General features: G+C 45.6%; 1 protein-coding gene across 1 annotated transcript in view; it reads right to left on the reverse strand.

The window, feature by feature from the left end:
- Window positions 1-14972, reverse strand: part of ATP8A2 (ATPase phospholipid transporting 8A2) — a 333778-nt gene that overhangs the window by 281564 nt on the left and 37242 nt on the right. The window lies entirely within an intron of this gene.

Genomic DNA, 14972 nt, shown 5'->3' on the forward strand with positions numbered 1-14972 from the left:
TCCTTGCATGTACATCCAAGTGCAATCGAATGCAATTAAAGCATGGATCCCACTGGTGAAGATGGAGCACGTGCCTACCGGACAAGTTAGGATCCTAGGCTGGGGCACTTCCCAAAGAAGCATCTAGAACTGCCCTCCACCACCCACAGCTGAGGGGCTTATCACACAGCAGCACCACGGAACCTGCCACCAGATCACACTGTGGACGAAATGTCACGGTTCATTCTGAGCTGAAGCTTTCGAGCTGACGATTCTCTCTCTGGGGGTTGTTTAAAAGGGCATATCTGCAATAAAGCAGGGTATTTTCCACACTAAGCACCATGAAAGCAAGGATGGAGTCAGACCTGCTTCAGGTGTGCACAAGGCTCATTGCTTTCTCAAACTTTTACTGGTGCTTTGTGGCTAGAGAAGTAGTGTAGCTCAGTGGAAGGAGCACGGGCTTGGGAGTCAGAGGTCATGGGTTCGAATCCCCGCTCTGCCACTTGTCAGCTGCGTGACCCTGGGCAAGCCACTTAACTTCTCTGGGCCTCAGTCTGTCAAATGGGGATTAAGACTGTGAGCCCCACGTGGGACAACCTGATTACTTTGTATCCCCCAAGCACTTAGAACAGTGCTTTGCACATAGTAAGCGCTGAACAAATACCATCATCATTATTATTATTATTCACCTCAAACCCTTTAAGACAAAGGTCACTAAAACTTCCCCCAATAATCACCATCACCAACTAGTAGATTATTTGGAGCTCAAACACTTAACATACTTTATGTGCGGAAATTAAATTTGGAGGGCATTCTTCATTGGCTGCACAAAATCTGACTTAGGCCAAAAGAGCACTAAATAGATTTGTATCTGACTTGCGCCCAGTCTCATGAAAGCTCAATATGAGACTGTACAACACATTTCAGACAACCCACAGGAAATGACGGGTAAACCGATTCTAGCTAAGAGCCAAAGGTAGTCCGCTCACTAAAAGCCATAAACGGGAGACAAGAATCCTAGCATCTTCTTGGAAGGGGCATACATAAGACTGGCCTGACCAAAAATCAACCTCCTTCGCCCTGCTCATAGGGTAGTATACAGTGGCTATGCCAAAGACACTTTATTAAGTCTCTACCCTGTGCCAAGCACTACACTAAGTGCTGGGGGAGAGAGAAGATAATCAGATGCCACGTGGGGTCCAAAGCCAAAGTAGGAGGGAGAATAGGTATTGCATCCCCATTTTACAGATGAGAAAACTGAGTCACAGAGAAGTTAAGTGGTCACAAACCAGCTCCCACAGCGGGCAAGTTGGTGGAGATGGGACTAGAACCCAGGTCCTCCAACTCCCAGGCTGATGTTCTTTCTACAAGGCCATACTACTTCTCATTTCAATCCCAGAAGACTTACCTCTAATGAACTGCAACACTGCTCCACTCAGTTTGGTAACTGGGTAAAGGCTTAGTAAAGTGTCTTTGGCATAGCCACTGTATACTACCTTATTACTCTATTTATTTTACTTGTACATATCTATTCTATTTATTTTATTTTGTTAATATGTTTTGTTTTGTTCTCTGTCTCCCCCTTCTAGACTGTGAGCCCACTGTTGGGTAGGGACCATCTCCATGTGTTGCCAACTTGTACTTCCCAAGCGCTTAGTACAGTGCTTTGCAACAGTAAGCGCTCAATAAATACGATTGATTGATTGATTGATGTTCTTTCTACAAGGCCATACTACTTCTCACTTCAATCCCAGAAGACTTACTTCTAATGAACTGCAACACTCCTCCACTCAGTTTGGTCATTTAGCCTCCTCAACAATACACCAACCTACCCCTCCCAAACTGGAAAATACTGCCAGCTTACAACTGAAGAACCTCTTCCTTTCTGTGCCTCTCTAGGGGTCAAATCCCTCCACACTTCAGACCACCTCATGTCCGGAGGTTCTTTCCCAGATATCCACTTCCAGCTTTGCCCTCTCCAAGGTCACTTCAAGTGACACCACTCAAACTCTCACAACCACTGGTATTGACAGGAGAAGCAAAACTCTGCCAAAGCACAGGAATCTCCCTCCAAATCTCAGATGTGGCCACTTCAAATGCACCTCGTAGGCAGGAAGTCTCAAGTTTATTTCAGGATTTTTCCACCACTATTTGTGGGCATGTGATAGAGCACTTAAATGCCATAAATCAATCAGTGGTTTTTATTAAGTACCTACTGAGGGCTAGGCACTGTTCTAAGTGCTTGGGAGAGTGTAACAGAAGCAAAATTTGGCCCCAGCCCTCAAGGAGCTTATAATCTACAGGTGGAAACCCCAGTATTCATGATAAAATAACAATATGTTACCATCCCCCCAACTGTTTATTTCATATTGTATCCAGGACCAACAGTCTACATTTTTCAACAGCCCAGAAAACAAAACATTTAGATCTTCTGATCATTCTGTCCACATACAGAAGCAAAATTTCTGCAATCAATTTACCCAAGAGGCTAATGGAAAGATCATGGGACTGCACGTCAGGAGGTGCAGGTTCTGGACCCAGTTCTGCCACTGACATGTGTGATCTGGGGTATGTCACAACACTTGTGACCCTCAATTTTGGGGGGGTAAGATGCCTGCTCTCCCAACCTTCTTCGATCACAAGCCCCGTGTGGGCCAGATCTGATTATCTTGCAACCACTACAATGTTTAGTATACTGCGCCACACATAGTAAGCGCTAATTAAATACTAAAACTAAATTCTTTACAACATTTTCCCTAGAACTTGCCACAGCAAAGCAGTACCAAAATTAGACTGCAGCGATTGACATTTGCTATGTCTGCATGCCCACAGACTGGGATATCGCAGAATCTGTGACACGTGACAAGACGTACAATTCCAGAGAGACCATGGTGCGGAATTTCAGTTTAAGTGAGATCTGGAATATTTACGTGGGTGAACTCTTTGGGGATTTTAGGAAAAATATATTATAGAAAAATAAAAAGAGCGTTCCTCGAGTTCTCTCTCCTTAACGGGTATCATATTTGAGAGGATTGTACCAGGGGGCTGAACCTTCAAACAGCTCGGCATGCAGGAGTCTAGAACGGAGCTGTAACATCAGAGAGGCCTAATTTGCACCTCTACTCCATCATCGCTCGGGATATTTGAGTTTTCTTCACAGCCAGTCTGGCCAAACTTTCAGAGCTCTCAGCATCCCTCTCCCTTACCATTCTCTGCCACTTTATTGCCCCTTTCAAAAAGGTGCCACGTGGAAGGGAAAATAAGTTTAAAGCCAAGGAACGAAGGAGAATAATCCAGAATCCCTGAGCTCCTCCTCTATCCTATCCCCCAGAATTGCATCATCTGTGTATTCAAGAGTGTGGGAGTCTCAGTCAGGGTCCCCGTCTCCTGCTAGCTATTCTAGCAGTATTTAGAAGCCATAGCGATGACAACTCCAGAACCCAAAAGATGTCACTCAGCAGCCAAGCAAATGACAACTGGCCCAATCTAGCCACTATGCAGCTCTAGAGTAGCACTAGTAAGCCTTGGATGTTTTCCCCTCAAAAAGGACTTGACCGCAAAGGCCCATAAGCACACTCTGTCTCAACTGTGGTTACTGTGGAAAAGCATCGTCTGGGATCAATCAATTGTATTTTTTGAGCACTTGCTGTGTGCAGACCACTGTACTAATTGCTTGGAAAAGTACAGAACAACAGTTTTGGTAGATGTTTTTCCTGGCCTCAAAGAGCAGTCAGGAGGAGGGGGGGTGGGAAACAGACATGAATATAAATTACAGATACGTACATAGGTGATGTGGGGCTGAACGAGGGAGAAATAAAGGGTGCAAATCCGAGTGCAAGGGTGACACGGAAAGGAGTGGGAAAACAGATTCTGTCTCGAGTTTTTATAAAGTAGGCTTGTCCATGGTCTTCCTCATCACCAATTTCCACTCAAGAGAAAATGCATAGTAAAACTGACTTCATTTACAATGGATTTGTGAAGAGCAAGCCTGTGCGACAGCTGGCAGACCCGGTTCTCTAATTTATGAATGTTAATGTTTCTATTCCTTTTGGCAAAACTACTCATATATATTTTTTTAACTCTGATACACTGAAAAGAATAAATGAATCAGCTTACCAGTTTTGCTGGGAAAACACATTAAATATTAAGCACATGAAACGTCATTTAAACAAAATGGATTAAAGCCCGTGGAAGGAGTTGTATTGTTCGTAGATTATCTTTTGGTTCCAAAGTGGAGGGCTGTTGATGGTGTGAACAGCTCAGGTCAGGTAACACCCCAGCCCAAGGTTACAAACCTCTCTACTGAACATTTACTTTGTGCCAGCCACTGTTCTAAGCACTGGGGTGGGGTGGATTTTTGAACAGCCCCTCTCCTCCAACACCCAGAGAGCAGGTAGAGCTGAGGTCAGTCCTGGTGTTGGCCCTCCAGTCTGGACTTTTAGACTGTGAGCCCACTGTTGGGTAGGGACTGTCTCTATGTGATGCCAATTTGTACTTCCCAAGCGCTTAGTACAGTGCTCTGCACATAGTAAGCGCTCAATAAATACGATTGACTGATTGATTGATTGATTGGAAAAAAATCTCAGGAGTTGCTTGACTCTGGGTGTACTCCACACCAAGACTGGAGTCCAGGATTTAGAGTATCCACCCCACAAGGGGACGTGAGTGACCTTGATAGCCCAGTCCCCAACTGATCACTGCAAGACTTCCCGGCTTAAGGTCCTCGGGAAAGCTGCTAAGATCCGTACCCAAGGATTGTTGCCTGGGAGAGTAAGGAACTAGATCTGACATTGTGATTTTAGACTAGGTCCCTCTGGAGACGGTGTTTGAACTGTTGCTCTTGCATTTACTCCGCACTTGGCTCACGTCAATCACTCAATCATTTGAGTGCTTACTGCGTACGGAACACTGTACTAGACACTTGGGAGAGTACATTATAACAATATAACAGAATTGATCGACACCTTCCCTGCCCACAATGAGTTGTCTCACATTATACGAATATGAGATATTCCATTCTAGGTCAAACTAATGGACCATTTAGCCCCCACCTTCTGGCCCTAACAGTGACACCCAAAGACTACCGGTACAGGGTGATGGTTGCCCTTTGGACACCAGCCTGCATGTTATTCGATAAAAATCAATATTCCCTTTCCTTCTCCAACCTTTCCCTCTAATAATCTAATTTTACAATACCAACATAGGTAAGAAAAACATACAGGCACTGAAAAATATATTCCTGGAAAAAATGTGTGTGTGGAAAAGTGGAGCCCTAACAATGACATAAAGATACTAGCAAGAACACAGGTACAGATATTAAGCTTTATTTATACGTCTCACAATCAATCAATCGTATTTATTGAGCGCTTACTATGTGCAGAGCACTGTACTAAGCGCTTGGGAAGTACAAATTGGCATCACATAGAGACAGTCCCTACCCGATAGTGGGCTCACAAGCGTTGGGAAGTTTGGTTTTCTGAAACAGCAGAATCCAGAGACAAAAGGAATACCTAGCTTTGAAATACTGGCCAGAACCTCCCATATTCTGGAAGTTACTTTGTAAACAACTCTAGCCTCCCAAACAATGGGCTAGTGCTCTCCTTTGTTCTCCTGATTAGCAGCATCCCCCTTTGAAGGGGAATGCTGCTGAGGAGTGTTTTTTAGTTATGAATTTGCTGCTGAAGGAGGTCAGACAGCAGCAGGGACAGAGAGCTGGTCCAAATCACGTCTATTCTACTCCGGGCAGTCATGCATTGCCAATGCCTCATTAACCAGATGTCATTTGGCTGCACAATAGTGCTTTCTCGGGAATGCTAATTTCTCAAATCCAAGGCACACCTGAACCTGCAGGCAGCTGGGGAGGCCCCTGGATGGGGGGGGTGAGAATAAAGAGGGAGGGAGAAGGTCCTCGCCCTCTTTCCCTTCGGGAGAAGTGTAGGAAGAGCAAGTCAATACCGATTAAAGGTCGTTTGGACACTGAGACAGCTGTGTTGTTGATAATCCTCAGCAACCAAGTGACCAACCGCTTGCCTGCCGGCATCCGGGTTCCCCAATGATGCCCTCCCTTATACCTCAATCTCATCTATCTCGCCACCAACCCCTTGCCCACATCCTGCCTCTGGCCAGGAACACCCTCCCTCTTCATATCTGATAATTGCTCTCCCTACTCTCAAAGCCTCATTAAAGACATACCTCCTCCAAGAGGCCTTCCACCACTAGGCTCTCATTTCCTCTTCTCCCACTTCCTTCTGTGTTACCCTTGTATTGTATTTGTGCCGTTTAGTCATCCCTCAGCCCCACAGCACTTACATCCATAATTTATTTACGTTAATGTCTGCCTCCCCTTCTAGACTGCAAGCTTATTGTGGGCAGGGAAAGTGTCTACCAACTGTTATACTGTGCTCTCCCAAGTGCTCAGTACAGTGCTCTGCCCACAGAAAGCACTCAAATATTATTGATTGCACTCTCCACTACAGTATAAGATGCAGACTCGGCCTTTAGACGTTTAGAGGCTTACTGCTTATTGAGGAACTGATCTCTGGACCCATCCAAATGTCTAAGTCACCTAGAATCAGGAGCTACGATTCCCTGGGAGTTTTCAGTCTGTCTTAGACTGTGGGTCCCATATAGGATGGGGACTGTGTCCAACCTGATTAAATTAACTGCAACCCAGTGCTTAAAGCAGCGCTTGACACATAATAAGCATTTAACAAATACCACACTTACAATTATCATCAAGATGCTCTATTTGGGGTGGGGGTGGGGACCAAGGGACCCAAGTCCTGTGGTCACAGGAAAGCAATTCCCACCTTCCTTTTGAGCAGGGATGCTAGTAGGATTTGGGACTTAATCCTTGGGGAAGGGCTGAATTTAGGTTAATTCCAGTTTCCCTGAGGGGAGGAAGTTCAAGTGCAGGTCAGTCCAGACCACACGTCAGAGCCCCATACCCAAAGGCAGCAACAGCCTTTAAGTGAGAAGAGACACAGAAATGGCATGTCCCCTTGGGCCTATCTGGACTAAAATTTCCATAGTAGCCTCATGCCCCTGGGACCTCAAACGGAAGAGAATAATGACAGCATCGGTCCTGCCTCAGGGATTCACGGAAAATGAGAGTGAGCTGAGATGGGGCAGGGAAGGAAGGAAGAGGGTGAGGGGCTCGCCTGTTCAGGAGACAGCTCGCCCATCTTCTGTGGCCTCTTCGAGGAACAGGGGAGGTGTAAAGCAGCGACCCAGCTCAGCGGATTGAGACAGAGCCTCTCCCTCACCCAGGACAAGAGAAAGCGAGACTCTCTCGCTCCATCCCCAAACTGGTTACCTTACCAGCTACTTCTACTTCCCTACCTTACACCTCTCAGTCACCTCATTCTCCCTGAAAAGCCCAGCTCTGTCTCCCCTCCCCAGCAAGCTCCAGCCTTCTCCCACCAAATAATAATAATAATGATGGTATTTATTAAGCACTTACTATGTGCAAAGCACTGTTCTAAGCGCTGGACTACCACTAAACTACCAAACTACTCCTGACACAAGCCCTGGGCAACCACAGAAACAGACACATCTATCTTGGAAGTGCCCAGTCCAGAAATTAGGGATAATAATAATAATAATAATGGTACTTGTTAAGCGCTTACTACGTGCCAAGCACTGTTCTAAGCACTGGGGGGATACAAGGTGATCAGGTTGACCCACACGGGGCTAACCATTTTAATCCCCATTTTACAGATGAGGGAACTGAGGCACAGAGAAGTGAAGTGACTTGCCCAAAGTCACACAGCTGACAATTGGCAGAGCTGGAATTTGAACCCATGACCTCTGACTCCAAAGCCCGGGCTCTTTCCACTGAGCCACGCTGCTTCTCTAAAAAGCAGTTAGAGGTCCCTCTCGGGCTTCAGGACTTTTTGTTTGGGATCTGCTCCCCAGGGTCATGAATTCACTTGGGGCAATAAAGGCTCACTGTCAGATGTCACGTCCATTCAGTTGTTAGCTGGATCCCTCAGCGAGGAAGGGCCGGGACCAGAGCTTTGAGTGCCCAGAAAGGATTGGCAAGGGTTTGTACAGGTCCCGGTCACCCTGCCTTTGGTTGCTGCTTGACAGCTTGCCAGACTTTCTAGCATCACCCACCATGCTACCAGAACACCACAGAGTTGCCCCAAATTCGGCATGACTTGGAGGACACCCTGGGTCCTTGTGTGAAGGAGGGTGATTCTGGACCAGGGGGCATCAGAGGTTCCTGCTGAACAAGCCACTCCACCAGCCCATCATGTCACAAATCACGCTCATTTACACACCAGGAGAAGGGACTTCCATCCAAACACAGGAAAGCAGAGCTGTTGACAAGCTCCTGGCTCATTCAACCTGTTTTACCCACCCATAAGCGGCAACACAACATGGAATCTGGCAAGGGGAGTCAGGGTGGGATTCCGACGTCCCGGCATCTACAGGTTGGGAGCATCCCTGGAAGTTCAAGAATCAACTCCGTGGGAGTTCTGGTAGACTGAGACCTAGCCTACAGGGGCAAGATGCAACTACCCTCTGTCCTCACTGCATATTTTAGATACAAACCTATCTGAATCTAACTAGATGAGGCAATCAATCAATCAATCGTATTTATTGAGCGCTTACTGTGTGCAGAGCACTGTACTAAGCGCTTGGGAAGTACAAGTCGGCAACACATAGAGACAGTCCCTACCCAATAGCGGGCTCACAGTCTAGAAGGGGGAGACAGAGAACAAAACCAAAAATACTAACAAAATAAAATAAATAGAATAGATATGTACAAGATAAATAAATAAATAGAGTAATAAATATGTACAAACATATATACAGGTGCTGTGGGGAAGGGAAGGAGGTAAGATGGGGGGATGGAGAGGGGGGAGGCAGGAGAAGAAACATCTGGTCATAAGCATGTGGGGCCACTGAAGCGCACAGGCTAGCGCACAAGTTTTCCTTAGAACAAAGCTTGTCAATAATGCAACTCCCCTATTACTGGAGTACTGGGTGTACTGAATTTTAAAGTGAAAGCTAGATATACTTAAAGATATTTGCTTTATATATCCATTTGTTCTGTGTGCCTTTAACATAGAGTTCAAGCTGGAAAGGACTGCATATGGCTCTTCATTCCATCCCCCTTCCTCCCCATCTACCTCCCTGTCTCTAGAATCAACTAGTTTTTCTTGCCTCAGAAAAATGGATTTTTCCTGCTTCAATTTTTAATAAGCAATTGTGTTCAGTCCCATTTAAAATGGGATTTTTCTTTGGAACCTCCTTCCAGCCCACTGCATAGCCTGAGAGAGGAAAAAGTCCCAGTTTCACTACAACTATGGTAAGAATATTTTCAAAAGTGTAAAAAGTAATCAAACGGTCAAACAATCTTAGAAACAAATTTGACAAACAGAAGCCCCTCTGAAAAATTTAAAGCTCAGGTTACAAAACTAAATCTGGTTTTTATTCCCACTCTAAATTGTGCATGCCACACCATTTACAAAGCATAAGAACACTCATATTTCATCTCAAGATCCTAATTTCCTAACTGCGTTCCAAGCCAAGTTTGTCAGCTACACCAATTACCAGAAATGAGCAACATGACAAAGAACACTTAAGGAAGCGGAAGATTCAGCAAACATCGAATTTTCAGATATATGTAAGATTAGTGGGAAGGGAGGGGACTGCCTAGCCAGTTTTCAACACTGTGAGATTATGGGACAGATTCCCAACACTCACCTGAAAAATAGTAGATCTGAGACGGTGATACAATCCACTTACATCGAATTTTCAGATATATATAAGATTAGTGGGAAGAGAAGGGACTGCCTAGCCAGTTTTCAACATTGTGAGATTATGGGACAGGTTCCCAACACCCACCTGAAAAATAGTAGATCTGAGACGGTGATACAATCCACTTTATGTCTACCCTTTATAACCTTATACTGTGCTTTCATGGCAAAGGAAGGAACAGAGGGACTGCTAGATGGTTGCAGTCCTTCAACATGCCATCTGCTTTTTGACCTGGGAGCTCCGGGAACCTAAAAAGAATGGAACCACTCCCTCCTGCACAATGAGCCCCATCTTTCTGGAAAAGGGAAAGCAGCTGTTCTGGGCTTCTCTTCACCCTACTAAGTGAACTAATGGAAAGAAAAAGTGCAATGGGGATCACGCGGGAGGACTGCTGTAAGCACATCATCATATTTCAACAAGAGGCAATATTGATGGAGGGGAAGCCATTTCTCGACAGTCCAATATCCATGTCACTCCCTCCGACCATACCCATCTTTCATTCTCCCCACCCCGACCCCCACAAAAAAAAAAATCTGTACACAATTTAGCACCAGGTGTTGACAGGTCCTCAGGGTTTCTCTTCCCAGACTCAATCCCAAGTATTGGGGTGAGTTATGGGAGGCAATGGTGCTGATTTGTAGATGAAGTTGCCCAGAAAGCATCCTAAAGTGAATCTGCCTGAGCTATTGCACCCACATGCTCCATAGTTCAGACCTGTCCACTGGAAAGCTTCATCTTAAAAACAAAACAAAACAAAAAACAGAAAAACCCACAACCCCATCTACCAGTGTATTCCATATAAGCCACCAACCATAAATACATTTAAACTAGAATCACTGGTGAGAGCAGGAATAAAATTTTGCACCTGAGTAGGGAGTGTCTGGTTCCCAAAAGAAGTCCCAAATCGTTTTAGAGGCAAACTGGGGAACACAGTTGAGGAGGGAAAAATCTACACTTCTGCTTTAACATTAAATCCCTTAACCACAGAATATCAAAATTAAGTTTGGAAAAAAAAGCCACCTTATTCCAATCAGTCAGAAGGAGCTGAGTTCTAATCCCAGCTCTGCCACTGGTCTGCTGTGTGGTCTCAGGCAAGTCACTTCACTTTTCCTTGCCTCAGTTACCTCATTTGTAAAATGGGGGTTAAGACTGTGAGCCCCGGGTGGGAGAAGGACTATGTGCAACCTGATTTAGTTTATATCTTCCCCAGCGCTTAGTATAGTGCCTGGCACATAATAAGCACTTGCCCAATACCATTAAAAAACAATCGTATAGGCTTCCTTGTCTGAGGGTCTTGAGTCCGGAGATGCCCACATCTTCTTCCCCAAATTGCTCAGGTTTATTCACTATTCCCATGGAAGGGGGTGGGGAAATTTAAAAAAAGGTGGCACGGGGAATGCCAAAACCAAACAATATGGACCAGCCGGGCCAGGGGGAAGATTCGGGTGGGTCCTTGGGACAGAGTTCCAGTTTCCTAACCCTCTCTCCACATGCCGGTCCTTACCCCTGACTAGCAACCGCTCCATCCCACAGGGCCCTTCCAAAAAAAGCGCTATTTCTGGGCTATTGGCCGGCCGGGTCCGAGATCGGGGCTCCGGGGGAGTCATCTGCACGAGGTGCTCGGGCAGAATGGGGGTCCCTCAGTGCTTATAACAGTGCTTGGCACACAGTTATCTGCTGTGTGATCTTGGGCAAGGCACTTAACGTCTCTGCGCCTGAGTTACCTCAGAGCTAAGGCCCTACTGAGAGCTCACCTCCTCCAGGAGGCCTTCCCAGACTAAACCCCTTCCTTCCTCTCCCCCTCATCCCCCTCTCCATCCCCCCCATCTTACCTCCTTCCCTTCCCCACAGCACCTGTATATATGTATGTATGTTTGTACATATTTATTACTCTATTTTACTTGTACATATCTATTCTATTTATTTTATTTTGTTAGTATGTTTGGTTTTGTTCTCTGTCTCCCCCTTTTAGACTGTGAGCCCACTGTTGGGTAGGGACTGTCTCCATATGTTGCCAACTTGGACTTCCCAAGCGCTTAGTACAGTGCTCTGCACACAGTAAGCGCTCAATAAATACGATTGATTGATTGATTACCTCACCTGTAAAATGGTGATTAAGAATGAGCCCCACATGGGACAACCTTCTATCTACCTCAGCCCTTACAACAGTGCTTGGCACATAGTAAGCCTTTAACAAATACCATTAGTAGCAGTAGAAATAACAGTAGTGTGGCTTAGTGGAAAGAGCATGCGCTTGGGAGTCAGAGGTCATGGGTTCTAATCCCACCTCCGGCACTTGTCAGGTGGGTGACTGAGCGAGTCACTTAACTTTACCTCACCTGTAAAATGGGGATAAAGACTGTGAGCCCCACGTCGGACAACCTTGTATCTACCTCAGCCCTTAGAAAAGTGCTTGGCATATATTAAGTGCATAACAATAGTTAATAATAGTAATTACTATTATTACTAGTAGTAAGCATTTAACAAATGTCATAATTATGATGATTATTATGTGGGGGAGGGGAGAGGTCGCCTCCCCATCCACCTGCCCCTGGTCACCTGTGAGGAGATGGTCCTACCCGCCCTGAGGAGGGAAGGGAGAGGAAGAAGGGGGGCATGTGGACAATGATTATGATGATTATGGTATTTGTTAGGCGCTTACTATAATAATAATAATGGCATTTGTTAAGTGCTTACTATGTGCCAAGCACTGTTCTCAGCGCTGGGAGGATACAAGGTAATCAGGTTGTCCCATGTGGGGCTCACAGTCTTAATCCCCATTTTCTAGATGAGGCAACTGAGAATAATAATGATGATGGCATTTGTTAAAGTGCTTACTATGTGCCAAGCACTGTTCTAAGTGCTGGGGGGGATACAAGGTAATCAGGTTGTCCCACATGGGGCTCACAGTCTTAATCCCCATTTTCCAGAGGAGGTAACTGGGGCACAGAGAACAGTAATAATGATGGCATTTGTTAAGCGCTTACTATGTGCTGAGCACTGTTCTAAGCACTGGGGGGGGGGGGGAATACAAGGTAATCAGATTGTCCCACGTGGGGCTCATGGTCTTAATCCCCATTTTCCAGATGAGGCAACTGAGAATAATAATGATGATGGCATTTGTTAAGCACTTACCATGTGCAGAGCACTGTTCTAAGTGCTGGCAGGGATACTAAGTAATCAGGTAGTCCCACAGGGGGCTCACAGTCTTAATCCCCATTCTCCAGAGGAGGTAACTGAGGCACAGAGAATAATAATAACGGCATTTGTTAAGCGCTTGCTATGATGATGATGGCATTTATTAAGCGCTTACTATGTGGCAAGCACTGTTCTAAGCGCCAGGTAATCAGGTTGTCCCACGTGGGGCTCACAGTCTTCATCCCCATTTTCCAGAGGAGACAACTGAGGCACAGAGAATAATAATGGTGGCATTTGTTAAGCACTTACTGTGTGTCAAGCACCGTTCTAAGCGCTGGGGGAGATAATAATAATGATGGTATTTGTTAAGCGCTTAGAACCGTGCTTTGCACACAGTAAGTGCTTAACAAATGCCATTATTATTATTACTACGTGCAAAGCACTGTTCTAAGCACCGGGGGAGATACAGGGTGATGAGGTTGTCCCACGTGGAGCTCACAGTTTTCACCCCCCTTTTCCAGATGAGGCAACTGAGGCCCAGAGAAGTGATTTGCCAAGAGTCCCACAGCTGACAAGGGGCAAAGCCTCTGATACATTCATTCATTCATATTTATTGAGCGCTTACTGTGTTCAGAGCACTGTACTAAGCGCTTGGGCAGTACAAGTACCAAGAGAAGCAGCGTGGCTTGGTGGAAAGATCCCAGGCTTTGGAGTCCGAGGTCATGGGTTCAAATCCCGGCTCCGCCAATTGTCAGCTGTGTGACTTTGGGCGAGTCCCTTCACTTCTCTGTGCCTCAGTTCCCTCATCTGGAAAATGGGGGTTAAGACTGTGAGCCCCCCGTGGAACAACTTGATCACCTACATACTATGTTAGACGTATTTATCACTCTATTTTACTTGTACATATTCTATTTATTTTATTAATATGTTTTGTTTTGTTCTCTGTCCCCCCCTTCTAGACTGTGAGCCCACTATTGGGTAGGGACCGTCTCTATATGTTGCCAACTTGGACTTCCCAAGCGCTTAGTACAGTGGCTCTGCACACAGTAAGCGCTCAATAAATACGATTGAATGAATGAGTCAGAGGTCATGGGTTCTAATCCCTACTCTACTACTCGTCAGGTGGGTGACTTTGAGCGATTCACTTAACTGTGCCTCAGTTACCTCACCTGTAAAATGGGGATAAAGACTGGGAGCCCCACGTCGGACAACCTTGTACCTACTTCAGCACTTAGAAAAGTGCCTCGCATATATTAAGTGCTTAACAAATACCATTATTACTAGTAGTAGTAGTAAGCGTTTAACAGATGTCATAATTATGATGATTATTATAAGAGGGGAGAAGTCGCCTCCCCATCCACCTGACCCCTGGTCACCAGCGCTTAGAACAGTGCCTTGTACATAGTAAGCGCTCAATAAAAGCCATTATTATTATGATTACAATTATTACATTACTAAATACAATTGAATGAATGAAAGTTGGTCCCTACCCAACAGTGGGCTCTCTTTCCAATCAATCGCATTTATTGAGCGCTTACTGTGTGCAGAGCACTGTACTAAGCGCTTGGGAAGTCCAAGTTGGCAACACATAGAGACGGTCCCTATCCAACAGTGGACTCCCAGTCTAGAAGGGGGAGACGGAGAACAAAACATAGTAATAAAATAAATAGAATAGATATGTACAAGTAATAGAAGTGAGAGAAGCAGCGTGGCTCAGTGGAAAGAGCCCGGGCTCTGGAGTCAGAGGTCAAGGGTTCAAATTCCGGCTCCACCAATTGTCAGCTGTGTGACTATGGGCAAGTCACTTCACTTCTCTGTGCCTCAGTTACCTCATCTGTAAAATGGGGATTACGACTGTGAGCCCCACGTGGGACAAACTGATCACCTTGTAACCTCCCCAGTGCTTAAAACAGTGCTTTGCACATAGTAAGTGCTTAATAAATGCTATTATAAAATAAATAGAGTAATAAATCTGTACAAACATATATACAGGTGCTGTGGGGAAGGGAAGGAGGTAAGGCGGGGGGGGGATGGAGGGGGAGAGGAAGGAGGGGGTTCAGTCTGGGCAGGCCTCCTGGAGGAGG

The sequence above is a fragment of the Tachyglossus aculeatus genome, chromosome 20 (assembly GCF_015852505.1).
Source record: "Tachyglossus aculeatus isolate mTacAcu1 chromosome 20, mTacAcu1.pri, whole genome shotgun sequence".
NCBI lineage: Eukaryota > Metazoa > Chordata > Mammalia > Monotremata > Tachyglossidae > Tachyglossus > Tachyglossus aculeatus.